General features: G+C 44.8%; 1 protein-coding gene across 1 annotated transcript in view; it reads left to right on the top strand.

Annotated features, from left to right (window-relative positions):
- The window catches only part of LHFPL2 (LHFPL tetraspan subfamily member 2), a 179,144-nt gene that overhangs the window by 90,280 nt on the left and 62,117 nt on the right, over window positions 1-26,747 (top strand). The window contains exon 3 of the mRNA XM_082651790.1: window positions 9,611-9,668. The gene's annotated coding sequence lies outside the window, so the exon portion shown is untranslated. The remainder of the gene's footprint in view (window positions 1-9,610; window positions 9,669-26,747) is intronic.

Here is a 26,747-nt window from a genome sequence, read left to right as displayed (position 1 = left end):
AGATGACACTTGAGTTGGGTCTTGAACAGAGTTCCACGTATGGAATTGGGGAAGATATAGAGGCAAACGGGCAGATTTGGAGGACACAGCATCAGATTTGGGGTCAAAGTGGGCCACGAAAGAGAGGCGCATAGCCCCATGACTTGTCATGGGGAGTGGTCAACAAACCCAGGACAGGTGAGCTAAGGTCAGGTGTGTTCTAAGAGGATGCATTCATTAATCTGACCTTGAATGCTGTCCTTGGGGAAGAAAAAAAATGGGAGAAAGAATCTTGGGTTTTCCCCTTTTCTCCCCTTCCCAGGTGCCCCCTTGAGAGCGTTCCTTCCCCACATCCCCCTTATCCTGCGTCCTTTTCTGATTTTAAAGACCACTTCGGCAAGGTTCCTGTTCTGAGAGCTGTTGCAGAAGTCTCTGCCATCTTGGCTGGAGTTTTGAGAAAGAACTCCACTGTGTGGTGCCACGGGGAAGGGACCTGGTTGTCATGCCTGAAAGCTTGAGGGAGAGCGGACGGGGCTCGGCCTTTGCTTCTGACCCAGGGTGAGGCTGTCTTGGTGCGGGGGTGGGCAGGAAGGACAGGCTGTGGCTCTCCTAAATGAGGGGTGTGGGCTCTGAGGTCACCCTTGGTCTGGGCGGTCATTGGGAATGGGACGAACGAGCAGTGGGGACTGTGCAGAAAAGCTCTGGCATCTTCCACGTGCAGCTTTGGCATTATTTTGGTTTTAGTGTGTTTACCTTCATTTTCTCTAATTTATCAGAGCAGGTTTCCTCCACCTCCCACTTTAAGTTTTACGTGGAAGGCTTTATAAATGCAGTGATTCTGCAATAAGATTTCTGTCGTGTATAATAGCTTTTTTAAAAAAAAATTATTTATTTTTGGCTGTGTCGGGTCTTCGTTGCTGCACATGGGCTTTCTCTAGTTGCGGCGAGCGGGGGCTACTCTTCGTTGCGGTGTGTGGGCTTCTCATTGCAGTGGCTTCTCTTGTTGCAGAGCATAGGCTCTAGGTGCACAGGCTTCAGTAGTTGTGGCATTCAGGCTCAGTAGTTGTGGCTCATGGGCTTTAGAGCGCAGGCTCAGTAGTTGTGGTGCACGGGCTTAGTTGCTCCGCGGCACGTGGGATCTTCCCGGACCAGGGATCGAACCCATGCCCCCTGCATTGGCAGGCGGATTCTTAACCACTGCGCCACCAGGGAAGCCCCATGTATAATAATTTTTATTCTTTAATACTAAGTCATTGTATTCCTTTGTGGTGTGCACATTCCTCTGCTTAGTTAAGCAGAGCTGTCCCAGGAGATGTCAGGAAATTTCAGTACCCACCTCCTTCTCTCCTTCCTTAGAGTGCAGCAGCTGTGCTCCCCTTTTCCTTGTGGGGTGGTGGTTGTAGTACAGGCCTCATTACAGGACTCCACCGCCGAGGAGTATTAGGATTTATTTTTATTGATAAATTATACTTTACATTTCTATGTGAGATTTAGTGCCAGCTAAGAATATTTTATTAAAGGTTCACGTACCCTTGGTTTTGTGGTGATGCAGATTTTTACACATTTCTTGAAATTTTTTTTTTCCTGAAAGTGAGGAGCGTTTGAAGTGATTTTATTCCTCCGGTCTTCATTCGGAGGGTGTCCTCACGCGTGCCCCGGTGACACTGGCCTTCTGGGCTCTCTCTGGTGTAAGTGAAGATCCTCTTCATTGTCTCTGTGCCACCAAAATCCTGTTACCTGCTCGCTCATGTCAAAGGTTTAGCAAAGCTCAAAGCCTTTGATTATGAAGACTGAAGCTTAAGGTACACATACCAGCAGTGACCCACAGGCGTTGTGGTATAAGCAAAGGCTGCCAGCCCTTCCCGCAGTAGGGGTCTTGGGGGCGCGGCGTGGGGGGAATCCCGGCAGAGAATTGCTAACAACACACGAGAGGGAGTACTTTCCTGGAAAGTAGCAAGGAATGCCTTGTTTGTTTTGGTCTCCCCAGCAGATATTTTTTGACTGGGAGTAGATAAAATAATGGACAGATAAATGCTTTTATGTATATGTAAGATAACGAAAAGGGTAAATATTTAAACTGGGGAAGCTGGGCTTCCTAAAGCAAGCTATCCATTTTACCACTAGAGCTACCTTGCTTAGAGGCCGACTCTCCCTTTCTCTGATTTCTTGCCTGTGTTTTCAGGAAATTGCAAATCCTTTAAAGGAAAGGCATTTCCACAATGGTGAGTTGGCCTGTCCTGATGGTGTAACAGCCCTGCCCCTCAATGAGCTTCACCTCTGTGAAGGCGATGCCATGTGAGGGTCTTCAGGAAGCATTCCATAGGTCAGACAGGCTGATCCCTGGACTTCAAGGGGTTTATCATTGACGGCCAGCCCGGGAGCAGGGTCTCTAGTTGCTGTATATATGCCTTGGCCTGTGTGAGTCTGAATTACCCTTTGGTAATTGGTTTGGAAATCTTTTTAATGAGTAGACGTTCTTTATTTCGAGTTTTAATCTTGGCATCTGTTTTTCAGAAACACTGGTCTGTTATTACTTAAAGTTTATTCCCAGATTTGGAATGCAGACTGCTAAGAAATGTCAAACAGAAAGGGCTTGTCAGCACTTACAGTCCAAGTTCCTCACGGGGCCGCCTGTTTGCCTGGCATGTGCCCCGGCTGTGCTGTGCTCACCTGCCCTCCTGTGACAACCTGGATCTGTCAAATCTCAAATGACCTGTTCTTGAACAAGTGGTTGTTGGAGTATTGGATGAGGTTTACCCATTGCCAGTGCCTGATGACATTCACAACTGTTTCTCTCTTGCAAAATGATCACATATCTATACTCAAGTTTAAAAAGCAAGCAAGAATATTAAGAGTAGTTGTCGGGCTTCCCTGGTGGCGCAGCAGTTGAGAGTCCGCCTGCCGATGCAGGAGACACGGGTTCGTGCCCCGGTCTGGGAAGATCCCACATGCCGCGGAGTGGCTGGGCCCGTGAGCCATGGCCGCTGGGCCTGCGCGTCCGGAGCCTGTGCTCCGCAACGGGAGAGGCCACAACAGTGAGAGGCCTGCGTACCGCAAAAAAAAAAGAGTAGTTGTCATCCGGAGGAAGGTTTCTCAGAATTACTTAAAGAGTTCTTTATTTTTTATTTATTTATTTGTTTGTTTGCTTATTTATTTAAAAAAATTTTTTGGCTGCATTGGGTCTTCGTAGTAGCACGTGGGCTTTCTCTCTAGTTGCAGTGAGGGGGGCTACTCTTCGTGGCAGTGCGTGGGCTTCTCACTGCGGTGGCTTCTCTTGTTGCAGAGCACAGGCTCTAGGCATGCAGGCTCAGTAGTTGTGGTGCACGGGCTCAGTAGTTGTGGCAAGTAGGCTCAGTAGTTGTGGCTCACGGGGTCGAGAGCGCAGTCTCAGTAGTTGTGGTGCATGGGCTTAGTTGCTCCGTGGCATGTGGGATCTTCCCCGGACCAGGGCTCTAACCCAGGTTCCCTGCACTGACAGGCGGATTCTTAACCACTGCGCCACCAGGAAGTCCCTAAAGAGCTCTTTAATTGTGCACACTCGCTCCATTAGCCTCCTCCATCACCTGTATTCTAAGGATACTCCAGGACAGAAGACATTATGCACCGACTTGAGGACTCTCCTGCGAGGACAGCATAACCACCACCCCGTACTCTTTCCATGCCTGCTGAGTCACCCTTCACCTCTGGTGTTTTCTCCTCATTCTGGAATTCCTGCTGTCATCTTGGCTTGATGGTTTTCTCATTCCTATCAACCCAGTATTTCTCTCTTTCCCATATTGTGCCTTTTCTATCTGTGGCAAATTTTCCTAATGCGATCACCCATTCGTTTACATGATAAACATTCATGAAACATCTGCCCTGTGCCTTGCACTGTCCAAATGCAGGAGATAAGATCCAAGTAGGCTATTCTGTGGTACGCAGATACTTAAAAACTTCCCCTTTAACAGATTCATGTTGATGTGGGGAGTTTTGAATTGAGTCATTTCTCCTTCCTTACGAGTGAAAGGAAGTCTCTGTGATGAACATTCAGCTTGTAGTCTATGAGGTCTTTGGAAACTTGAACTTCAGTCATTCCCTGTGTGGCTGAGTGGCAGGGCAGGCATTGTAGAGGTTCAAGTTCCCAGGATTTCACATGAGTTATCACAGTCCAGCCTTTGGCAATCTGCCACCCTCTACTTGGTAGACAGATTCGTGAAATTTGACGCTCTTACGTCTTTCCTGGAAAATCTTGTAAGGTTCAGCAGTCCTTCAGTGGCTGACCCATTTCTGTTAAACTCCTGTTGTCAGACCCAAGGTTATCCCGGACCTATTGTTAGAATAGTCAGTGCATTCCATTGACTTTTTTTTTTTTTTTTTAACTCCCAGCATAGGCTTTGAGTGACAATTTATACTTTACATGCAGAAATGAGACACTGCTCTTTTTTCTTTCTTTCTTTTTTTGGCTACATTGGGTCTTCTTTGCTACGTGCAGGCTTTCTCTAGTTGTGGTGAGTGGGGGCTACCCTTCATTGCGGTGCACGGGCTTCTCATTGCAGTGACTTCTCTCTTCTTGCGGAGCACAGGCTCTAGAGGTGCAGGCTTCAGCAGTTGTGGCGCATGGGCTTAGTTGCTCCATGGCACGTGGGATCTTCCCGGACCAGGGATCGAACCCATGTCCCCAGCATTGGCAGGCAGATTCTTAACCACTGCGCCACCAGGGAAGTCCCGGGACACTGCTCTTTGTGTATATTATGCTGCCACTAACTCCCCTTAAAATGTGAACCAACTGCCTCAAGCATTTATTGTATCAACATAGCAGTAAAGTAGGATTTGGACAATTATTCCTTTAGTGGACACATGTAAGTGAGAGAAGTGTCTCTACCAAAATATATAGAGTACTTCTTAGTGAGGTAGAAGGGGTGGTTTGTGACAGTAGTAGGGCTCTTACCATATTTTGCTTTCAGCTCATCTCCTTTGGTATTCGCTTCCATGCTTCACATCTTTGGGACCCATCGTTGCCCCTGTCCTTGATGAATAAGTATGGTCTTGGTTGTTGCAATATTGCCTAGTTGGAAATACCCTGGACTTGGGAGTCAGAAGTCCTGGGTTGGAGCCCAGATTATAGCATTTACTGTGTGATTCAATTTAAGTTGTTCAAATTCCTAGTCTGTAAAATGGGAATAATAAATGATGTCTGTTCCCACCCCCACTCCAGCTACCTTCCACTCCTAGTGTTGATCAAATGAGAAAATGAATTTCAAAGTGTCGTGTAACTTACACAGTGCTCTGCCATGGAACCCCCCCATCCTTACCAAATATGGGCTTTGTGAACTACCCCAGGGTTCATGAAATGCCTCTTTCTGTTACAGGACGGTTATTGAGACTTTCCCCTTCTACGGGCCTCTGTGATCACAAGCAGCTGCCTCTTCACCCACACAGAGGCAGCCTGGACCTCTGTGGGACAGCTGTTTATGATGACATTCTTTCTTCAGTTAAGCTGAAATCTAGCCTCCTAACTTCAAGATAACTTACACTTCTTGGTTCTAGTTTTACAGAGTAACAAGAAACAGTTCAAATCAGTGCATGTCAAGTTATAGAAATTTATAACTGAGAAAGGGGTCTTAAACTCAGCTTCCTGTTTTTGGCAATTCAATTCAATAAATAAGAGCTGGGGCCTGTCACGTGGGTGCTGTGCTCCGGCACTAAAGGCAGCTATTGTTTCTCCTCCTGATCTCCGGAAGTGGAACCAAAGGGCAGGGAACCAAATGGGGATGAATGGGAAGCAAAAACTTTTTAACTCCTTAATATGCAAAAATGTGGTGGTTTGAATTTTTTTAAGAATCCTTGCTAGAAGAAATAGTACCTGTGTTTATTGGGCTCAGCAGACTACTAATGTACAAATGAACATATTTACAAAATAGAAATAGAGTCAAAGATGTAGAAAACAAACTTATGGTTTGTTTTACCAAGAGGGGAAGGGAGGGAGGGATAAATTGGGAGTTTGTGATTGACATATACACACTATTATATATAAAATAGATAACTAATAGGAATCTACTGGGGACTTCCAGTGGTTTAAGACTTCACCTTCCAAGTAGGTGGTGCGGGTTTGATCCCTGGTCGGGGAGCTAAGATCCCACGTGCCTCCCTGCCAGAAAAACAAAACATAAAACAGAAGCAATATTGTAACAAATTCAATAAAAACTTAAAAAATGGTCCACATCAAAAAAATCTTTAAAAAAAAAAGAAAAGAATCTACTGTATAGCACAGGGAAGTCAATACTCCGTAATGACCTATGTGGGAAAGGAATCTAAAAAAAAGTGGATATGTATAGGTATAACTGATTCACTTTGCTGTACAGCAGAAACTAACACAACATTGTAAGTGGACTATACTCCAATAAAAATGAATTTTAAAAAATCTACAAAAATGAAGACAAAAGATGATAAATAAGAAACACGGATATTTCTTTTTTTTTTTTTGTGGTACGCGGGCCTCTCACTGTTGTGGCCTCTCCCGTTGCGGAGCACAGGCTCCGGACGCGCAGGCTCAGCATCCATGGCTTACGGGCATAGCCGCTCTGCAGCATGTGGGATCTTCCCGGACCGGGGCACGAACCCGTGTCCCCTGCATCGGCAGGCGGACCCTCAACCACTGCGCCACCAGGGAAGCCCAAGAAACACAGATATTTCTAATTTTTATAAGCTGCCATGTGTTTAACAACCTGTAAATGAAAAACATATTTTCACATAGAGAAATGGGAAAATGGTGATATGGCAGCATGATAATGCCTTTGTGAGTGCTGCACTTCCAGCGCAGGGGGTGTGGGTTTGATACCTGGTCTGGGAGCCAAGATCTAAGATCCCACATGCCTGTCAGCCAAAAAACCAAAACATAGAACAGAAACAGTATTGTAACAAATACAATAAAGACTTTAAAAATGGTCCACATCAAAAAAAAAAATCTTTAACAACACTGTAAAGCAGCTGTACTCCAATAAAAATTAATGACAAAATAATAAAATAAATGGGTATATTTAGTACCTACTTCAGGGTTTTTGTGAGAAATAAATGAGTTAATTTCCATGAAGTACATAGAACAGTGCCTGACAGTTAATGCCTAATACATTAACTATTTTTTATGAACTTTTGAGGACTGTGAGATTTGACATAGTTTTAGTCTACTGGATTTTTTTGAAATAGCATTAAAAAATTAAAAACTGTAACACCCTATTTACCCACCATATCCAATAACAGAATTGGCATGGTTCATCTTTCTGATCACTTTGGTGGTTTCACAAGATGGGACTTGGCTGTCAGAAAAGCTTTATCATGATACTGAAAACGTACTCCCAGATAACATACTTCTTTGGACCTTAGACCAAATTTATGTATTCTAGGAGGTGCTTTTTTTTTGGCAGTATGAGTTTGAAGAACTTTAGGGGGGAGTCAGGATTCAACCCTGCCTTCTCTGTTGTTAGGGTCTCGATATCTGCCTTAACTGTCCAGAACTTTTGCTTGCCTTGTATGTAACAAAAGAGATTTTTTTAAAATGTTATCTTTGATTTGGAGGTGTGCTAATTCAAGTATTTTTGTGACCCATTTAGCTTTTAGAGGTAATGAAACATTGATCAAGAACTTCATTTATAACAGACCAATTCATAATAATCCTAGTGGCTTATTTCACAGAAGCTGTTTCCAGATAAAAATACTGATCATGACTTCCCATGATGTTTCCTGAAAGGGTAAAATTAAACTGTGGGAAATTCTTGGAATTTAACTAGTAATTAACTTACAAAGAACCTTTAAAAAAAATCATAACTCCCCCAAGCTATTATATAACAAAGGACCTTAGGAGTTCAGAATTCTTTTATGTATGTATTTTTTCTTAACTGAAACCCAATGAGCATTGTCCAGTATCTTCGAGTTTGTAACTGAACTAAAATGATTTCTTTAGATAGAGGAGCCTTTGAGTCCAGTATTGGCTTTTAAACCTCAGGTCCAGTCTGGATTTATACTGATGCTGCACATGTTAACCTAGTTATCTGGATGTAAGTTTACTCACGTACTGTATTATGTTACAATCCTAAATGGCATGATTAGGCTCAACATTTTTAAACATGCAGAAAGCACAATTTAATTTTATCTGCTAGTCAGTTTCCTTTCCAGACTTTTACTTTAAGGAATGTCAGATTTCTATTTGGGGAGGTGATGAATAGACTACATAGAGTGAAAGGAGTGCTTTCAAGGGGCCACATGGCAGAGTGAAAAGAGCATGATTTGGAAACCCTGGATCTGTGTGATACTGGGGAAGTTTCTCTGCTTCTTTAAAAATCTGCTTCCTGGGCTTCCCTGGTGGCGCAGTGGTTGAGAGTCCGCCTGCCGATGCAGGGGACACGGGTTCGTGCCCCGATCTAGGAAGATCCCACATGCCACGGAGTGGCTGGGCCCGTGAGCCATGGCTACTGCGCCTGCACGTCCAGAGCCTGTGCTCCACAACGGGAGAGACCACAACAGTGAGAGGCCCGAATACCGCAAAAAAAAAAAAAAAAAAAAAAAATCTGCTTCCTCATATGTTAATGGACATATCTCTGTCTGGAAAGGTTATAATCTGATGCCACACAGTCCTAGGTGCACAATAAATTCCCAACAAATGGCAACTGTGATATTTTATATAAGAAATTTGTTCCATTTATGTTTAATATTTCAAAGTAGTGCTGAAAGACATTTTGGTCTATTTTGTGACCGTATTAAATAGCCTTATAATTTTAAAAGGTTATCTAAAGACTTTGAGAACACCAAAAGGAATACTTGATTTTGGAATAAACTAACTAGAAACTAGAAACTAAACTAAACTAAAGAAATTCTTCTTCTCGATTCCTCTGTTTACTATGTGAGGGTTTTAATGACCATTTCCCCATTTCTCCAATTTTTGACATCCTTATGAATTTAGCTTTAAAAAAAGTTAACAGAATAACTGAAAAAGGATATAAAGTGCTGCCAGGATGGATTCCTCATTCACAATTTTATATTTCATTCCATAATTCATTTTTGGATTATTTGAGCTTTTTATGTTTGTTCATAAAGTGCCCTCAAGGTCACAGGTTGTGTTTTCAAGTTGATCCCCTTGTGAGGGGAAAGGAAAGGATGTCGTAAGGTGCGTGTTCACGGGCTGCACCTTCCTCCCTGCTCTCTCTTATTTTTTTCTGGTTCATCAGTGGTTTGGACTTTGGGTTAGTACATCAGTGTTCCCGGGAAGGGGTGGCTACATTTTAATGCAAGCTGAACTTATATGCAACCTGGGGGCCAATATTTGAAACACCACATATTTTTCTTTCTTTTTTTTTTTTTTCTTGCGGTACACGGGCCTCTCACTGTTGCAGCCTCTCCCGCTATGGAACACAGGCTCCGGACGCGCAGCCTGAGCGGCCATGGCTCACGGGCCCAGCCGCTCCGCGGCATGTGGGATCCTCCCTGACCGGGGCACGAACCCGCGTCCCTGGCATCGGCAGGCGGACTCTCAACCACTGCGCCACCAGGGAAGCCCGAAACACCACATATTTTAATGAGACATAAAATTGTATGGTAAGCCTTCCTTGTGTGTTTAAAAGAAAAAAAAAAAAGTAATGTTTTGTTCAATTTGTTTCTCCAGGTGGCATTTTTCTGAAGTTGTTCATTGAGACTTCCCAGCATTCCTGCAGATATAATAGGTGAGTCAATGAAATCAGATACCCTTACTACCAGTGATTCTTTGGAAACCCTTTCGAGGTGGGTGGCAACTTACTTCTTGAAAGAGATGCAGTGTTCCAAACTTTGGGGCCCTGAATGATAAACCCTAGTTTTTTTGTTTTTGTTTTTGGCTAGAAATACCACTTTGATGAACGTACACAAATGTTGTAAAGGACCCTGTAAAGTTTCACTAATGATACTAAGTTTAATGCTGTAAATTCCATACCTTCAGTTCTGACATGGTTTGTTCTGTCACCATTTACAAACAAGTTTAAGACCTCTTTATAATGGGTACAGCTGGCTTTAAGTTGTCTTTCCTTTTGAGCTTCTCTGGGGATCATTCACCCTTTGTTATCATTTCTCTCTGAAAGGGGAAGTAGAGATGGCCAATTCGAATTACCCAATTTTAGTTTTTGATGACAGCATGGGTAGAGGAATTGCCTAAATAAAAATTGAAAACAGTTGACTAATAGGTGATTTATGATTAACTCTATAGATTTGAATTTATAAAGGTCACTTTGGGAGAATATTAGTAACAAATAGGGGCTGAGTAACCTCCTACAGTATGCATTCAAGGAAGTCAAAGTGGAAAGTTAAGTAACTGTCCCCAGAGACTTTGATCCAGCTCTGCTTCTCAAGAGGGAGAGGCCTGTCCAACCTGGTCCCGTAGGGGCCTTGCTCTTGTCACGAACTTGAGGGTGGGGCTGAGGCCAAGGGAACCAGTGCATGGTATGTACTTGGGACTGACCGACACCCTGTCCAGGAGGGTCTGCCACGTGCAGGGGATTTGAAGAGTATTTTCACAGATACCATCTCATTTGTGGAAAGGTGATCTTGTTTACAGATTCTGGGGAAGGAAAAATTGCTCTTATGTCGTGAATTGAACTATTGATTTTTCAAATGTTTTTGAATTGTCCTAACAACTGCTGGTTGGGTTAGGTGAGGAAGCTTGGCTTGTTTTTTGTCTTTTTAAATGGGAACTGTAAGCACTTACGAGTTATGAAATTATTTGAGCAAAGTTCCTGCTCATGGGAAAGCCGAGGCTGACCCGAGACAGGTGGGTATCCTGTTGGCACTTTATCCAACGGATCATCTTTAAATATCTGCTCCATGTTTATATAGTGGGGGTGGGAGAAACTGATTGTCTATTAATAAAGACTATTAATAAAAAAGACATACCTTTCCCTGAACATTGAAAATAAAGGGTTTATTACTTGTGATTTTCTGAGCCAGGTGTTCATAAACCTGTTTAAAATTTGGCTAATAATAACAATCTGCCGTGCGCTGTTCAGATCCAGAATTCTAGAGACCTGCCAGCCAGGTGATAATTGGGGCTGCTGGTGAGGCCTGCTTTTGCTCATACAGTTCTATGAGGGGAATATTCTCAACCGAGACAGGCTTGTGCTGGTGAGGGGTGTTTCTTTCCACGCAGAGGCACTGTCTGCTTGAGTGAAAACAGGTCTGATTGCCATTTTGCCTGTTATGTAATGAGTCGAGTGCACCCCCGAGTTAAGTGGCTCCATGTTTCCAGTGTATTCCAATGATGATTTAGTCCCCCTTTGTGAGTTATCACCCTGGATCAGTTCCAGGCTGGCCTGTTTAATCCAGCTCTGGGGAAAAGCTAATTCCATCTGCCAGTGCCTTCAGCAGCTAAGTCGTGTTTGCCCTTGAAATCCCTGTCTCTGAAGATTTAACCAGATAAAACCAACCTGCTCTGTATCTCTTTTGGTTTTTGTTTTCTGAATTGTGAATTCATCCCAGGTAAATACAATAAAACTTTACCAAATCAGAAGACATAAGAACAGCCACTCTGATTAACAGCATCTAAATTATGAAGAAATCTGATCCTACCTTCTGCTGTACATGGTCGCTCATGTTATATCAACTTGGTAGAAGGTTTCTCTTGAGCAAAGAGAGTCACTGCGGTTTGGGGAGAGTCTTATCATCAGGAGGCCCTAGGCTGAGGCTCCACCTCGGCCGGACGCAGACCTGGGTTGGAATTCCAGCTGTGGTGCAAGCTGGCTGTGTGACTGAAGGCAGCCTTCCTTACCTGATGGAACTCTCATCTCTTTATATGTGGATACGACTTCCTTCCGGAGTGGTTTGGAAGAGTGAACAAGGCATGATGGCAGCATGCGTGGTACATAGTAGACGACAGGTACCCCCTGCCTGGCTCTTGACCCCAGGCATCTTAGAAAAGGCATTGGACACGAGGTGGAGTGACTGCTCTGCTGGGTAGCTCCTGTGTCTCCCTGGTAAAGTACAAGGCGATTGCTGCTCTGTTCTGCCCCACCTACTCCGTGAGAATTGTGAGGAGCCTTTGAAAAGTAGGAACTTAGGGTGTGTGGTTAGAATCAGAGGGCTTCTATGGCAGGCTTTTTTTTCTTTCTTTCTTTCTTTTTTTTTTGTGGTACGCGGGCCTCTCACCGCTGTGGCCTCTCCCGCTGCGGAGCACAGGCTCCGGACGCGCAGGCTCAGCAGCCATGGCTCGTGGGCCCAGACGCTCCGCAGCACGTGAGATCCTCCCGGACCGGGGCACGAACCCGTGTCCCCTGCATCGGCAGGGGGACTCTCAACCACTGCGCCACCAGGGAAGCCCTTTTTTTTCTTTTTAATCTGACTTTCTGGGCTTGAATCCTAGCTCTGCACCTTATAATTAGGTGTATGACCTTGAACAAATTATTAACACCCTCTCTGGCTCTCACCCTATCTCACAGGATTGCTGTAAGATTAAATGATGTACTGTGTGTAGAGTGGGGCATATGGAACTAGTACCTGGTGAATCTCAAGAAATATGCCAGTAAATTTGCCAGAATACTTTTAGCAGGGAGACAGAGAATCTGACTCAAAAGAATATCCGTGGTTTTAAAATCTCTCCAGTTTGAACCTCGGCTAACTGTGCTGCCTTTTCTATCATGTTATGATAGTTTAGACCAGGGAAGGTCATCTTTGTCCTGAATAAACTTAAGAGTGATCATATGCTGCCATGTGGGACTCACTCATTCAGAAGGGCAGAGCATTGGGAGTTAGTCTTCCTGGATTTTCTTCATGAGTAAACAGATCTTTCCCCATCTGGAAGAATTCTTACCAGAATTGACGAGATTTGCAAAGTGAAAGCTCTAGACCTGCATTGTCCAATATGGTGGCCACATATGTCCACTGAGTATTTGAAATATGGCTAGTATGACAGAGGCACTGAATTTTTAATTTTATTTAATTTTAGTTCATTTAAAATTTAGAACTAATAGTTAATTCAGTTATTGGAAAACTTTTACATATGTGTGGGACAACTTGGGCATCTACTTTTCAACTGTAAATTTTTTAAAGTTTAAATCAGATCAAGTATTTCTGATGAAAATTTAGTGCCTGAGTTGAGATGTGCTGTAAGTGCAAAATACACAACAGATTTTGAAGTGTTACTGTGAGAAAAAATTATGTCAATAGTTTAATACTTTTTATATTGATTCTATGTGGAAATGATATTTTGGATATTTTGCATTAAATACATTATTATAATTAATTTCTTTTTGCTTTTTTAATGTTGCTCCTAAAATTTTAAAATAATGTACATGGCTCACAAAATTCTATTGGACGGTGCTGCTCTAGACGATCCTTGAAAGAATCGGATAATTTCTAATTTATTAAGTGAAGTACAAGTTTTTCCAATAGACTGCAGATTATGAAAGTGGTTTTTTTCTTCTTTTAAGTGTTCTGTTTCAGTTTACCAATTAACAAGTTTAGAGGAATTTTTTTAAATGCTTAAAATTGGAAAGAAAAAGCACGTAGCAGATGTGTTACCTGAACCTCACGTGGTACAGCCTGAGGCTCCATTTAGATGTCTTGGCTGTAGTCTTTCCCCTCAGCCTTCTTACGAAATGTACGAAGGGAGGCACTCACCACCATCCACCAGGATATGAACCCACACACTGTTTTTCAGCTAAATATTCTGCTTCCTTGATGATTGTTGGCTCTGAAATTTGATGCAGATACCTTGTTCCCCGGGTCACATTTTGCCATGCCCAGGAGATCGGTTTAGGAACTGTCATCCAGGAGAAAATGACTTTTAATCACCTATAGCAAGTAGCACTCCCTTCTTACTGTAGTACCAGAAATACAGAGATACATTCCTAAGGGAATAATTGCTGGCTTGATGTTTACTTGTAACTGGTGTGTGTATGAAACGTGAGAAGATAATACAATGAAAGTCATCGGTATTCTGTTTCACATTTATGCCCTGGGTGACACTTAAGTGTATTTTAAGTGGTGGGGGGAAGAGTGTTAGATTCAGAATCATCTTGGTCTGGGTTTGAGTCCTGGCTGTGTCACAAAGTGATGGTAGTGAGGTTTCCTAACTTCTCTGATTGCGTTCCTGTGTAATTGGTGCCAACAAACACCAGTCACTTTCCTTGTCAAAATTCTTCCATTGTAAGTACTTTATCTGTGACACCCGCACCCCTTTCTGTAAGAAACATGGCAAATACCTTGCCGTCCTCATACTTTTCCATACTGAGCAAGTGAATGAGAGAGTTTACTTTCCAGTACTGTAAACTTTATCTAGGAATTAAACAGGATTTGATATTTATATATTAGATAGAAACCATTATCAAATTTCATGAAGAATCTGAAATTCACTGTTTTTAAATTACAGTATTAGAGAATTCATTTCCACCAGCAGCCTGAAAGCAGTTAATAGTAGAGGAGAAGCACTTAGTAAGAGAGGATATTGTAGCCTTCTCCTTTTACTGAGGGTAAATTGGATGAAATGTACATTCTCTGGATAGAAAATGATAAAATAAAATATAAGTAGGCAGTGGTTTACAAGATTTAGCAAAAGCCAATCAAAGTAATTAAATGCATTAAAGACTTAAACTGAGTGCAGTTCTTTTTCTGTTTCTGTTACTTGCATGTTGATAGGTTGTCTTTTTTCTGGTCAGAAGTCTGGCTGTAGACACTGTGCCTGTCTGAAGGAGAGTCCTGAGCATTCTTCCCAGCAGGGGCATTCCCTTTCTATGAAAAGTGGCTTCCCTTGGTAGACTGTAAACCTCCTGAGGGCTGGTCTGAGTCTTTTATTATACCCTCTGTGCCCAGTACAGTGTCTGATGCATGGTAGGTGCTGAGTGAATATCAGCTGAATGGATGGAGGATAAATGATGCTTAGACTATAGAGCTGGTTCTGTAACATTCTCTGAAGAGAACTCTACTTCAGGTACATTATAGGCTGCCCAACACAGTGCCTGACACGTGTTACGTGCTCAGTAAATGTTGGGCAAATGGAGGCGTGAATGTGGGCTTAAGTATAACTTCCAATTTATAAAGGACTTTTGGGAGTATGACCTGTTTGTTTATTTTTTTGATATTTAAAAATATCTTTATTAACATGAGGTCGGAAATAATTTCTTAAGAAACAAAGAGCGTGTCATATAGGAAACAATTGATAACTTTGGCTACATTAAAATTATGAACTTTAGCAAAAGGCTATATAGAGAGTGAAAAGATAAAATATTTAAAACACTTATAAATTCACGAAGGAGAATATGTAAAGAATGCCTGTGAATCAATACAGAGGATAGGCAACCAACTGAAGCAAAAATCCAGGAGTGGAGAAGGGTGGCGAAATACTTGAACAAGCACTTCATAAAGAGGAACCGCAAGGAACCAGTAAAATGAAAAGTTGCTCAACCTCTTGAGTAATGTGATTACAAACCCCCCACAAGATACACCCTCACCTCCACTTGATAAGCAAAAGGTTTTTAAGTCTGATAATGGCAAATCCTGACAAGAATGTGGAACAGCATGAACTCTCAGATACCAATGGTGAGAATCAAATTATTAGATTCACCCACTTTGTTTTTTTTAACTTTTACTTTTTTTTTAACTGAAAAAAAGTTGACATACAGTATCATGTTAGTTTCAAGTAAACAACATAGGGAATTGACTTTTAAATACATTATGAATTGATCACCATGATAAATCTAGTAACCATCTGAATATAACCCATTTATAATTTGGGAAGCAAAGAAGGTTCTTTTAAGCAGAGAGTTGAAGTTGAACATTAAGAAGGCACCACGAGTGACAGATTGACCAGAGGCCAGGAGCCCAGGTAGGAAGGTGTCAGTGGCAAGAAACGACGAGGGCTGGGGAGGAGAGGATGGGCAGGGCTGCAGCTAACTGATGAAGTGCAGTCCCGGGGGAAGGGGGAAAGGTGCCTGTGAGGTTGCTCTGGGCAGGGGCTGGGGCAGCTCTGTGGCAGAGGGAGGGAGGGTTGCAATAGGGTAAGATTAAAGTACAAGGAGTAGATGTTAAGAGAATTCCCACGTGGTGGCCTCAGTTCTTTTGAGAAGTAGAAGTTCATCTGCTTTGGGGAGAGGAGGTCAAGCCTGGGGTTACAAAGAAGAATCCGTGATCCCCTACGTGGAAAGGAACTCTTCTCAATGCTGATGTAGCCATCTTCCTATGAATTCTGGTTCTTTGACGGATTATTCCACAGGGAATTCTGGTTCTCCGTCTGATGCAGTTGGTCCACAAGGACCTTCGGGATCTCACGTCCGTAGACATAGTTTTGTTGTGATCAGATGCCTAAGTCTATGAAAAACGCTATTTGCAAACCCTCCAGCAAGTTGATTTGGTTCCAGCTGGTACCTCTCTTGTCCGTCCCATATACATGGAGAAATGCCATAATCCTCATGTAGAAAGCTTTTCTGCTTTAATGGTCCACTCTTTAAATTGTTCCTTGAAAGGAAGGGGGTGAACTGACCTCAGGTGAATGAATAGACACTGGGATAGTGTAGAGGTGTCTCCCTCATTATCACCGTAAAATATATTTATGCTTTTACATGAAGCTTGTTAATATAGGTAAATAGTAGCTGCATACATTTTTATTTGGTATTCTTTTTTTTTTTTTAATCATCTGCCATGTCAAACCACAGCAATCCATGCTTACAACCAAAGAAGGCCGTAATATAGCTCTGAAGTTCCAAGATCCTGCCCCCTAAACACCCTCTCTACTCTTTGAAATGTCATCATGGCTTTGTAACAGAAACTGACTGCTTCTGAATTAAATATTGACTTAATCTACACTTCCTTTTGGATTAATTCAATAACTAAAATAAAGTGTTCGTAATCTTTTCCCTCTTGTGCTCTCACCCTGTGGGGAGACCACTAGTCATACAGCGGTCCTCTCCTTCCAGACACCAGCATCCCCTGAGCCACGGGGCAGCCATTTACCAGGTATTATAGGGCTGGGGTGCCAGGCAACCTGTAGAGGTGGGACTGGCCCCCAATCTCTGTGCCTTATGTTACCAGCCTAGAACAGCCTGTGAAAAACTCTTAAAGCTAATTGGCAAGCTCAGATGGACTTGGAAATGTACCTGACTTTGATCCAAATTATTCTATATACACAGCCAAGTTGTGTTAGGAAATGGACACTTCCTGTCATTAACTCACAGCTAATGAAGACAAATATGACTGCAAATCCACTTTAGAAATCTCGTGTGACTGGTCTGTAGGAGCTGGGTTCTCTCTTATTGCCTCACTGCCTCATTTCTCTCTTCTTCCTTCTTTCTCAAACTGCATTCCTGATTCAATTAAAGTTCAATCTATTTTTCTCCTACTGTTCATGGAATGACTGTGGATTGGAAAGGCACATTCAGACTAGGGTGGTGGTCAACTGCTGTCATGGACTCATTGTTCAAGGTCAGAGTAACCAGTTTATTGGCCATTTATACCTCACATCAAGTATATTTAAGTCTGCCCTTCTAGAAACTCAGACATTTTGGTACGAGGGTAGTTACAGAGAAAGTCACTTGGGCAAAAACTCAGGAATTACATTTTTATTTAGTCTATGTTTTATGCTTGTATATTTATGTCATCTGCACATCTTAAAGATGGTTTTTTTTTTTTTTTTTTTTTTCTACCTGCTCAAAGGTCACACCTCAGTCCTTCTTGTGCCCTTGAGCACTGTATACTCTTGAAGCCAAGCAGTAGTCCTTATGTACTTACTCTTGTGGCTGGACTAGAATTGCCAGAAGACGTTTGTATGTGTTTTTCTCCCAATTATCAAAATAATCCATGTTCGTACAAAAAAGTATAAGCAGGAAGGGAAAAAATAATCAGTTCCTTTAGGGGTCACCACTGCCAATCTCATGACAAGGTTTTCTTTTTGTACATTCTTTTCTTCACATAATTGAGCACTTATTCTGTATGTGACTTTATGTTCAGTTACTTTTTTGTTTAATATTATAAGCATTGGGTTTCCCTGGTGGCGCAGTGGTTGAGAGTCCGCCTGCCGATGCAGGGGACATGGGTTCGTGCCCTGGTCCGGGAGGATCCCACATGCCGCGGAGCGACTGGGCCCGTGAGCCATGGCCGCTGAGCCTGCACGTCCAGAGCCTGTGCTCCGCAACGGGAGAGGCCACAACAGTGAGAGGCCCACGTACCGCAAAAAAAAAAAAAAAAAAAAAAAAAAAGTAGTTGATGCCAAAGACAGAAATGTGAGGACGTCTTGAGTCTGATTTAGTAAATTGGCCCCTGGCTGCTCTGTATCTTTGGATGAATCACTGTCCTTTAGTGAGTGAATGTAAGAATAATCAAGTCTAAGAAACAGATCCAGCAACCAGACGCATGAATCCTTCTCTCTACCCCTTGTCAGTCACTCTCCCCAGCACGAGGGAAAAAACAAAAGTAAATGGGATCTATGTTCAGTTTTGTATTTAGCATCCAGTTTGCAGTGTGCCTTTGCTGTGCACTGGTGCTCTTCTCCAAGTGCAGGGACTGGGATGAGGGTCTGGTCCTTGAATTTGGGGAGATTGCTCTTGTCGTTTCCAGTCTGATAAGTGCTGTCACCCTAACAGCCCTAAATCTTGATTTGACCTGGCCTTGCCCACGTGAATCTTCACCCACTATTGAGACCATCATAATCTAATGACCAGAGTGTTAGATTTATTGTTTCCGTATCATAGCCATCAAAAGCTTCCAGTGGAGAACCTGGTTTTGAGGATGGATGATCTCTTTTCTTTCTGCATGAACAGAAAATTGTATGGGAGGGTACAGATCCGTGGCCAATAGATAAGTATTAAAGTAGTTCTTGAGTGGTTCGTCAGCCCCTTGTGGAAGAATATTGGTTATGCTATTTTCACTGAATTTTAGGCTTGTGAAGGTTTGAGTGAACCCTAACATCTGTTCTGTAAGAATCAGAGCTTTTGTCAATGCTCAAAAATATTATACCTGAAGATGAAGACTCCAACCCTTTGTGTATCAACTTTGAGGAAAATTGTTTAGGGCTAATCAAGATGATTTTGAGTAGAAGTTTCTCCACGTCTAATTACCTGAGAGATAACCGTGGTGATCTTTAGTTTTATGACCTCAACGCAGGACTTCTGGGAGTATGTGCCAGTCTCACACATTAGAGAGTACTTTGGACACATATGACATTTCTGGGATGTTCCAAAAGACAAAAGTATGCTAAGCTAGAATTGTTCTCCAAATCCAGGATTCATGACCACACTTTGCAAAATGGTGTTAAAAGTTCCTTGGCTTCTGTAAACATATTTGTTCATCATGAAACGAAGTTAAACAGGATTTATTTTCATTGTACTTCTCAGAGGCTTTACATGCTAGTGAGTACAGTGGTTTTTCAGGGGTGGCATATAGGATACGGCATTTGTCCTGGGATCCCTTTGATCTGAAAGCACCTGCAAGCCGTCTCCCAGAACTCATGTCACTCTGACACAGTGGGGGAGATGCTGACGTGGTAGATTTAAAGTAGATTTAAAGTCTTCCCATCCAGGACTGGAGCGTGTTTCCCTACCCCTTGAATCTGGGCTGGACTTCTGACTTGCTTGGAGTGATCGATACAGCCCAGGTATCCTGTGAGTTCCAGAGTCCAGTTCTCTAAAGTCCGGCAGTTTCACTTTTGCCCTCTTGGGACTTTGCCCTGAGACCTGCATGTGAGGAAGCTGGTCTAGCCGATAGGAGGATGAGAGGCCGGTGGAGGAGAGCCTAGATGCCCCCATCAACAGGCAGTGTTAACTGCCAGATGTGTGAACGAAGCCTTCGAGGGCCATTAGCACAGCTGACCTAACTGAGAGCAGTGCGTGAGTGAGCCCAAGCAACACACGGAATTGTGAGGAGTCATAAGTCACTGTTGTTTTAAGCCACTAAATTTTGAGGCTCTGTTACACAGCCATAGTCAATGGATACACTAACATAAGCAGTAGCACCCAACAAAAACTTTGAAACAAGACTGAAAAAATATGGTTGTTTATCTAATCAGATACTTTCTATGAAGCTTTTCTAGCTTAAAACTAAATTTCTGGACAGGGATTTTCCAGAAACCCGAGTCACATGAATAGTTAACAGGAACCTACAATGTCTGGCATGTGATTCGCAGCACCGGAAAATGGCATCTAATCACAGACGGAGTGGTGCAGGGCGGTCGTGCTAACGCTGCCTCCGGAAGGTTAGAGGAACTGAAGGAGTAGTTGGAGCCCGTTCACCTGACATTTTCCCGAGGGCTGGCTGACAGCTATCCCTGAAGGTGACCAGTGTCACTTAGGGCTCATCCTTCCAGCTTAAATATTAGATTCCAGCAGACATCTGTTCCACCTGCCGACCAGCTATGGGGATATGAGGTCTCATGATCTCGCCAGCATTCCCGGCATAGAGCTAGTTTAATTTTTCCTGGCTCCGTGGAGCGAATCTGATTAGCAGATGTCGAAGGGGCCCGTTTTCGGCAGGCCCTGGTGAGATGTGGACGTGGACGAGGCCTGGGTGCTGCCCATTGCCAAGGCCTGACTGTGGAGGGCCCGGGCCTGGCAGCACTGGGTCCTGGGACATCACACCCACCGTCCTCTCAGTGCTCCAAAACCAGGAGGAGCTGTGGACGGGGACCTCAGGGCTGCAGGCTCGTGCACTGCAGCTGGGAGGCCTCAGGCAGAGCCATGTCAGTCGCTACATCCGGGCCTTAAAATGCTCGGGCTAGAGGGTCGTGACAGTCAGGCCATAGCCGTGCTGGCCGCAGTGAGTTGGGAAGAGGCAGAGGATGCAAGAATCATGGGAGCTGGAGCTGGAGAAGACCCAGTTGGTCATGAAGCCTCTTCCTCCGTCATGACCAGATGGTTCCCCTGGGAAACTCTGGAGCGCTTTGTAAAATCTGTTTCCGAATGACTCAGGCTGGGAGTCTTCCAGCTGTTCCCTTGGGACACGGGGTGGCTTTTTCTGTGAAGGAAGTACTTTCCTCACGATTGGTTGGGACCTTTTGTTGGTTGGCTGCAGCCCCATCACTCCTGGCTGGTCTCCCTTGGACCACCCTGGACAAGTCTCCCTCTCCCTCTTGCCTTCCCACAGCTAAATCTCCATCACACTTCCGCTGAGCAGCAGTGAAGCAAAGGAGGAGGGGCCTGCTTCCCAGTCTCTACGCTTTCTGAAATGACGACTTTCTCCAGCTGCTTCAGTCTTCTGACCCCCTACCCCGAATCTCTCTCATTTTTTATCCCTGTTACATTTCCCATATGTGAACCCTGTGCTGGTAGTTCACAAGCTCTGTGAAGAGTTTATACTCCATCTCATGACCATGTCACTGTCACTGAAAATTCTTTGGAGTTTTGTTAGATTAGATCGACCCTGGTTTATACGTCATAGCCCAATGGGTGCAAAAAACTCTAAATGGAACTCGGCTCCTCCAGAAACCAGTTACAGCGATATCCTGCATCATACACAGCGACTGTCACGGCCGTGTGAACACCGTGGTCCTAGGGCATTTCTTTTGGGGGTTGATGTATCTCAGGGTAAGTCAGTAAAACAAAGAAAATAAGCCTGTGTATCTGCACAGACCACAGCCATGTTAGGGACATTTGGTAAGCAAGGGAGCGTGGTTTTGTGGGTCTCTGACTTTGCTGTCACTGATGAAACTGGGACACGAGAAGCCAGAGCTCTGCAGTGTGACTTCACGGTCAGGGCACGTGGTGTTTGTGGGCCATGAGGACCAAGCTGCAAGAGCGGTTTAGATCAGGGTTTTACTGAGCACGTTGCAGAGTGTGGCAGTTCCTGGGGGCATTGTAGGGGCTCACTGGATGTAATGGTTGTGACAGGAGCAAGGTGGCCCTTGTCAGCCTCTTACTTTTTAATCAGCACAGCTCTGCTTTGATCTGTTTCATACACAGAACTGGGGTTGCTTGTCAGATCCCGTTTGATAAATAGTGTTCTACGCTCAGAAGAAAGTTTGCAAACCGCAGGTTCAGAGGACTGACTTCTAGTAAAAACAAACACAGAGAGAAGCCTCTTTAGCCAAGCAAGTAACGATTACATTTCTGGGATCCACATAGATCAATCCGCAGACATTTGGAAGCAGCAAAAAGCAAAGAACTAAACAATTAGATGTTTCTGGGTAACTGCTATGTCATCAGGAAACTCTTAGTCAATATAAACAGAACATGTAGACTGTGACCTAAGTGGCAAGGGGAACAGGAGGCCAATTCTGGTCATCTGTGCAGGTGACTGTGCCAGAGAATGTCGTTCTTAAGTAAGCCCCAGTGAGCCATGGAGCAGGGGTTATAAGAGTCACGTGATAAAAGCTCCCATTACTGAGAGCTTTCCATTTGCTGAGAGCTGTGCCTCGGATACATGTCCGTGGTAGTAAATGTAGGTTCTATTATTATCCCCATTTCACACATGGGGAAACTGAGGCTCAGAGATCGAATAACTTGCCCAAGGTTACACAGCGGATAAAGTAGTGGAGCTGGGGTTAGGTCCCTTTGGTTAGAGTTTATGTCTGTAAATGTTCTGCTACATTGCCTCTCTCTGTTAGTCCCTTTTCAATTTTTATACACGTGCGTGTTTTCCTCCCTAATGGTTTTGCTAAGTGGAGTACCTAAGGATACCTAGTTTGAAAAATGTCTTTCTTGTCATAGTTACAACTTTATGATCAACCCGCTCCAAGACGGGTCCCTATAAAGCTGAAATGTAGTGTTGTGTGTAAATGATCCTCATTGGTTGTAAGAAGAATGTAGAGAAAAGGAGCTAACGGTCTAACCTCACGGGGGGGTACTAACACTAAGCAGGCACGTGCAGCTCTGGAAGTGTGTGTCTGTGCCCGGATTTAATGGCTCACAGTCACTCCACAGTTTTACTGGTACAGGAGAAATTAGGACTGTTGAAGCCACGGCAGCAGGTCGCGTTGCTAAGGCAGATGGAATAACCTTTACACAGGTTTTAAGTTCTTAAATGTTGGGTGTTTTTCTCAGATGGTACCTCAGCTTCTCCAGTCCATCCTCTGTGCCACACACGGCCTTCACAAAGGCTGGGTAAGGGTAGTCTTTGTGAGGATCTGCTGTTCACTTACTTCGTGCCCTTCCAAGCGTGTGTGGACGATTCCTTATTTCTGCCAATAACCACATGGTTCCAGTGAGAGCGTTAGATTCTGCTGAAACTTCTCTCCAGTCAGTTGACTCTGCTGGAGCAGAGTAGTTCCCTAAAGAGTGAACTTAACAGGCATTTAGTTTTGTTTTTGTAGGTGCATTTGGAAAAGCTGGAACTGTTTGAGTAGCTATTGCATAGCACATCCAGGCGGCTTGAACCATCTGCCTCCGTGCAACACACCAATTTTAAACAAGACTGAAGCCCGTAGTGCGTTTCTCTCATGGAGCCAGCGAGGCCCCCCGGGAGAAACATGAACTTGTGTGGGTGCCTAGGAAGTATTGAGCAATAACTCTCTCAAGTCACAAGGGCCCCGTTTGCCTAGCAGAAATTTATGAACAGGCCCCTAGTGGCTTATACAAGTTCATTTTTCTTTCCCAAGTGCCTCAGTCACTTCCTGAAAGTAATGTTTTCATCGAAAGCTTTGACCATACTGGATCTTTACAGAGACGCCTGAGAAATCCCACCCTTGACGCTGTAGCAGGTGAGGATGACTTTGCTGAGATAGGGCCTTGGATGTGGCCTCCTGGTGGGGAAAGAAAGTGTTGGTTGAAGGGGATGTGGAGAAAAAGTTGCTAAATAACAGGTATCTGTCTGACCTGATCTAACAGTTACCTAAGGTCTTGCAGGTCGTGGTAGAGCTGGGTAGTTTGGACCTGAATGGTTGTGAGAGTGCCTCGTGGTGACGGGCAGCTTGTCAGTGGTTTCCTAAACATCTGTCTCAAAGAAGGCGGTTGGAATTCCTACCGGGGAGTGTTTCCAGTCATTGTCCATGAGAAACGAGAGTGGGAGTAAGTGAAACAGATCAAGAGGAAATGAGTCTGTGCTCCACTTGGGATTACATGCAGATGAATTCCATATTTTGGTTAGGGAATGTTTTCTTTTAGAAAAGAGAAGACAAGAAAGAAAAGCTTAGAGTCTGACCGAGTTACTAAAAAGCAGACTGAGATGCAGATTAATGCCGGCCGAAACAGTTGCTTCAGTTTGCCCTTTTTGTGTTCTGGTGTGTGTGTGTGTGTGCGTGCGCGTGCACAAGAAAGGGACCCAGGACTTACTGGCACGCGTTTCTGCCCTTGGCCTGACATCCCCGCCAAGGTGGCCTGACCTCGCCGGAGCGAACTGTTTTAAAACTGCTGTAGTCAGCAGAGCTGTGGTTCCTCACTGCATCTGCACAGATCGGTGACTTGAAGATTCAGACAAATACAACAGCCGCCCACCCCTGCCTCCACAACCCCATGCATGGGGAACACGTTCCAGGAGCTCCGGTGGATGCCTGAAAACTTGAGGGGGGGGGGGCACCAAACCCTGTATATCCTGTTTTTTCCTGTCCACACACACGTGATAAAGTTTAATTTACAAATTAGGCATGGCCAGAGATTAACAACAATAATTAATAATAAATAGAACACATAATAATATACTGTAATAAAAGTTATGTGAATGTGGTTTCCCTCTGTCAAAATATCTTACTGTACAGATTTAATGCCTTTTCCATCTTAACCACTTGTCACGCAGTGTCTGTCACTTTTGCAGTTGGAGGTGCAACAGCAAAACCAGAACGAATTTCTTTTTTCTTCACAATTTCGTACATAGAAGATTCATTCTTACTGAATATTAGCAGCCGCAGCATATGATTTTTTTTCTTTCCTTATTAAGTTGAGAACGTTTACCTTTTCACTTAAAGAAGAAGCCTTTTACGGCTTTTTTTTTGGCAGATCCAAATTGCCGGCCTCACTATTCTTGACTTTGGGGCCACTCTTCAGTCAAATAAGGGCGACTTGAGCACAAGCCCTGTGATATAGCGACAGCCAATCGGACAGTTGCAGCAGGGCTACTAAGTGACTAACGGGTGGGACAAGCTGGACAAGGTGATGATTCATGTCCCGGGAGGGACGGAGGGGGACTTTGGGGGATTGCGTCACGCTACTCAGAATGGCACGCAATTTAAGGCTTGTGAACTGTTTATTTCTGGAATTTTTCATTTAATATTTTCAGACCATGGTTGACTCTGGGTAGCACACCACAGAAAGCGAAACCATGGATAAGGGGGAACTGCTCTAATATGTATTCATCCTGTTGACAAAAATCACAACTGAGGTTTTCCTGACTTAATTACAAGAAAGTGTCTATCGGTTTTGATTTAAAGATTTTATTCGCCCCCTCTGTCCCATGTGTATAAATCATGGAATGGAGACGCTGATTTGCTCTTTGCCCATTGTGTTCAAAATGTGCTACTTCCGATGATTCCAAACCTGACCCAAGCTCTGTTTTGCCCGCTGAGGAGTCGTCCGACAGGTAGTTACGAGACGCCAGCTGTGTGCGCCAGACGCCGTGTGAGGATATAATAGTGAGCAGGGAGACAGACGGGGTTCCTACCCTCCTGGAGGTCACGGTCTGCAGCCGCCTGGCAGCCGAGCTCTCGCAGCCTGGGGACTTGGAGTTAAGGGAGGCCCCGGGGAGCCGGGCAGAGCTGAGAACCTGGAGATGCTCCGTTGGCAGGTGTCTCCTCATTGCTACCCTGGCACTGGTGGGTGGTCAGTGATTTTCCTAAGCCGCCCTCGGGCCCCCAGCTTGCTCCCAGGTCAGTGGGCGGTGCTGTCAGCCCCTCAGGACCACCAGGGAAGGGAGTGCTGCTGCCCCCGCCCCGCCCCCACCCGGGTCTGCCTCCAAGGCGGTCCCCTCCACTGTCTCCACAGTCACCTTCTCTGCCGTCAGCTCCCAGACCACAGTGCCCCTAGGCCTTGCCTCGTCCTATTGATATTTTGTCCTCATTGTCACTGTGCAGCTCTCCCCGTCTCCTTACTCCTCCATCTGTGTGGACCTGAAGGTGACCTGACTGGGTGAAGAAGGGCTCTTTTTTCAGCCCCTGCACGGCCTCCCTGTGCTGCCTGTGCTTCTGGGACCTGCACGGGGGGCGGCCAGGGTGGGGCTGGAGAAAGAGCTGCAGCAGCGCCCCACCCTATGCCCCTGCACCTAGGAGGCCAGGCCTGGGGGCTGGAGTTGTCTCTAGGGATAGGGCTGAGGGCGGGGCCGTCCTGCCACTCTCTGTCCTCCCAGAGGGGCAGTGACAAAGGTGGGAAGCTCAGAGCGCCTGGGTGGGAGGCCGGGAGGACGGGGTCCCGGCGCCTGGCCCGTGGAGGCCTGCGGGCTCACCCGCCCTCCCTGCAGGCGTGCCGGCGCTCTAGGGGGGCGCTGAGCAGGGACTGCGTGTGCGGCCCTGTGGGGATGTGACGCTGAGTCAGATGAGGATTCAGAACTAACGTGTGGACTGTCCAGTAAGGGAGAAAAATCGTGTTCTTAAACCCACCCTGCTCTAGAAAGTGCTGTGCCGTCAGAGAGGCTCCAGTAAAACCTGGGCCACCCGGTGGGGAGACAGTCTAAAGGGAAAGGCTTCCTGGAAGAGATGGCATTCGAGCTATAGACCTTGAAGGACAGGTGGGAGGGGGATGCGAGGAGATGAAGGGGTGACGAGATAACAGCGCCCAGGTGGGCACAGGGGGGGAGCACCCCCACCCCGTGGGGCGATTCCTGGAAATCCCAGGAAGCAATTCACAAGTGGCCTTTGCTGGTAGATTCCGCAGAGGGACAAGGGCCAGTGGGTTTGGCAGCTCTGTAAAAGTGGGTGTGTTTGATTGTCCTGCCACCGGGGC

This window comes from Grampus griseus (genome assembly GCF_964374135.1).
Source record: "Grampus griseus genome assembly, chromosome: 3".
NCBI lineage: Eukaryota > Metazoa > Chordata > Mammalia > Artiodactyla > Delphinidae > Grampus > Grampus griseus.
This window is presented reverse-complemented; position numbering and strand designations above follow the sequence as displayed.